This window comes from Phascolarctos cinereus, unplaced genomic scaffold (assembly GCF_003287225.1).
Source record: "Phascolarctos cinereus isolate Bilbo 61053 unplaced genomic scaffold, phaCin_HiC Scaffold_9;HRSCAF=440, whole genome shotgun sequence".
Taxonomy (NCBI): Eukaryota; Metazoa; Chordata; class Mammalia; order Diprotodontia; family Phascolarctidae; genus Phascolarctos; species Phascolarctos cinereus.
In genome coordinates, this window is record NW_027556402.1 from 218,015,316 (window position 1) to 218,018,991 (window position 3,676).

Below are 3,676 nucleotides of genomic sequence, written 5' to 3' on the forward strand. Positions count from 1 at the left end.
CCCATGGTGGGGAGGGGTGAGTGGGGAGGGAAAGCACAGGAGTGAGGGGATGAACAAGCGATGAGTAACCCAACCGCTATCAGCTTGCTGAAAATAACTTGTGAGCGAAGCCCTGAATTTTGCTTCCCCCGCCCCACACACCAGCTGCGGATCTAGAGAACAATGTCATCTCTGAAGTTTCAAACTATTCCTTGCCTTAGTGCCCCAAATCCAAGCGATGAGCTTGGCAGTGCCAGGGGTGTGTATATGGGGGGTATTGAAGTAAGAATGACAGCACGATAAAATTTAATGATTAAGTACATATATTTTTCAAAGTTTCCTCCCTTCTTCCCAATCCCATTGACCTTTCCAGAAAATCTACACAAACTACCTACAAATAAATGATGACCCATATCCAAGAACACTTTTGAAATCTCAGGCCCAGTCCTCATGCTAGGATTAAGAAGCAAGAGCTAAAAATAAGTGCTATCGACACTGGAAAGGATGTTTTGATAATCTCAATGAAGTCTACAAAATGTGGGTCAGTTACTCAGGGTCCTGCAAGTCAGTGACTATACAGTTGTAGAATGTTATGCTGGAAAGGAACTTAAAGGTCGTGTAGTCCAACTACCTCATCTTACGCATGGTGAAATCGAAATCAAGAGAGGGAAAGTGATTTACTCAAAGTCTCTAGTCAATGACAGAGACAGGACTAGAATCAGACCGCTTGACTTCCTCTAGGGCCCTTTCAACTACATCGTATATTACCTTTCCAGTGTGTGTATGTGCCTGTGCAATCAGATACATACATATATGTGTGTGTATATGTGTGTGTGTATATATATATATACACACACAGACATGTATGTATGCATGTGTACATGTATTTGAATACATACACATACACAAAGGGTTGGTACGTAGTTGAAGATATTAATTTTCCTTTAAAAATGAACATCACAGTATTGAAAATTCACAATGATGTATATATAGTAACACATGTTATACATACATCAAGCACATGTACACATACCAAAAGAATGTAAATTCTTTGAGGACAGGGAATGTTTTATTTTAGTCTTTGTATCACCAGTACTTAGGGAAGTGCTTGGCATATAGCAGGTGCTACACATGCACACACGCGTGCACACACACACACACACACACCACACACACATGTGTGTGTATGTATGTGTGTATCTATATACATAGATACACACACACACACATATATATATATATATATACACACACACACACATACATACTTCTTGGATTGAATTGAATTAGCTTGAATTGATATAGGGTTAGAGGCTAGAAGCTAGTCCTAGATCTCCTTTAGAAATCAACTACAGTAAGTACATTTTACTTTGTTCATCTAGATGACAGAAATGGACATCTATATTCCATTTAGAAAATTCCCAATTTTCTTACCTGAGGTATATTCCCTTAAGGTCCACAGAATGATACAGTGGGTAGATTACTAGGGTTAGAACCAAGAAGCCCTGGGTTCAAATCCCAGCTTTCACATTTCCTAGATCTGTGACCATGAGCAGACCACTTAACCTGAGACTCAGTTATAAAATGGGAATGATAATAATATCTGCAGAACCTACTTCACACAGTTGTTTTGAGGGTAAGGTGAGATGATGTATATAAAGTGCTTTGCAAATGTGAAGGCCACATAAATGCCACTTATTATTATTATTATTATTGTTATTACCCTACTACACATTAAACAGACCCTGAAGAATTTTTTTAAACCATATCTGTTTAAATTACTGGGCTTAACTTTAAAAAACATAAAAAGAAACCCATAGTTTCAGCTTTATCTAGGCATCATAGACACAGAAGAATCACAAAATGTTAGAGTTGGAAGAGATCTTTGAGATCATCTAGTCCAACTCCTTTAATTTGTAGAGGAGGAAACTGAGGAATAGAGAAAAGCAATGGCTTGTTCAGGGGTCTCCTGACTCCCAGGAAGCTAGGGCTCTTTCACTGATTCATCTTTACAACAACACTTGTAAGTAACTTTATTACTTGCCAAAGCAAAAGCCCTTTTTTGTACCTATGATCCAATCCCTTCCCTATTTTCTGGGAGCTGATGCCATTTCTCCTCTCTCCTTTTTTCTCCTCTCCTCTCCTTTCTTTCCTCTCATCACTTCTTTTTTAAAAGGTATAGTCACTGCAATTAAATATATTCTTAAACATTGTGGAAAAGCTTTGTGTTCATTTTCAGAATAGATGGAGATCTTAAATAGGCTCATAGAAATAATTTACTTATTTATATTATTTTATGAATAAAACAACTAAGGTGATAAATTTCCTTCTGACCTTTGGAAATATGAAAGGATTTAAGCTTATCTATTAGACCCCAACCAGACCTATTAAGGATGAGCAGGATTCTAGTCCTTTAAGAATAAATGAGAGAAAAAAATTTCAAGTTCCGGATAAATCCAGGTTCTTTTTTTTTGTATCTTGTATCCCTTTGACAATCTAATGAAACTCCTTTTAAGAATAATGCTTTTGAATAATTGAAGAAAATGCTGAATTTCAATTAGTAAAAACAAAGATTAGTTAGTAATAATAAAGATCTAACTTGTTCCCATTCAAGTTCATGGACTCCCTGAAATGTATCTATGGACCCCAGGCTAAAGAATTCCTACTCTAAAACTACCTCAAGAACAATAAGAAATTAAGCTCCATGAGACCAAAAAAAAATTAAAAAGTAAAATGGATAAATTAAAAGAACCTACAGTAGGTTAATACTAATTTAAAAAAAGAGAGAGAGAGAGAGATCTATACTGTCAGCATCCTTACCGGCCCACTTTGAGCCAAGGCTGAGTGAGTAGTGAGGTGACATCTGTCTCCTGGCTCATGTTGGCCACTGTTAGCCAGTACAAGGGGGAATGCAGTCAGCCATTAGCTCCCAAACAACGAAGTTCTTTGTTCTAAGCCATGGCTAAGTGGGAAGGGTGGGCAGAGGCAACCACCCAGCTCAGTACTTTTCCCCATACTCACGCCTTTTGGACCTATGATCAACAGGGTGGGCACAATTGCTCAACTCAATACTTGCCCTATCTAAGACTTCAAAGGTGGAAGGACTTAGAAGTTACTATCACTTGGACTCAGGCTGAGGACTGAGAGCAATGCATAACTGATATCTGCCCTCTACTCCCAAACAGGTACCTGCATCAATGAGAAATAATCACAAGAGAATCTCATATTCTCTACATCTTTCAGTGAATAATATAAAGATGTGGTCTGCTTTGTAATATAATTTTCTTTTTTTATTGTTAATTTTGACTCAAATACCAAAACTCAAATACACAATAGAAAAAAGGAAAAGAAACATATCAAAAACTTAAATATTGAAACTTAAATACAAGTAAGAAAAGCCTGTCATGCATACAGCAGAACGTGAGAGGATTCAAAATATATAGCAATAAATTTCCATTTCACGAAAGCCTGTATAATGAATACTACATGTTGTGTTGAGAGCTGTCCATCTTTTCTTTGCTTTCCTCGTAAGTTTTCTTTTGCTCTATGCTGTTCACTTTTTGCTTTGTTCTTTTTCCTCTCCTCCTCCCACCCCAAAGGCTACAGTTAAGTGCAGGTATGTTTATATATAGATGTAGATAAATACATATATAGACATATGCTTTCTCTAACAAAATCTACTCCTGATCTTCGTTTT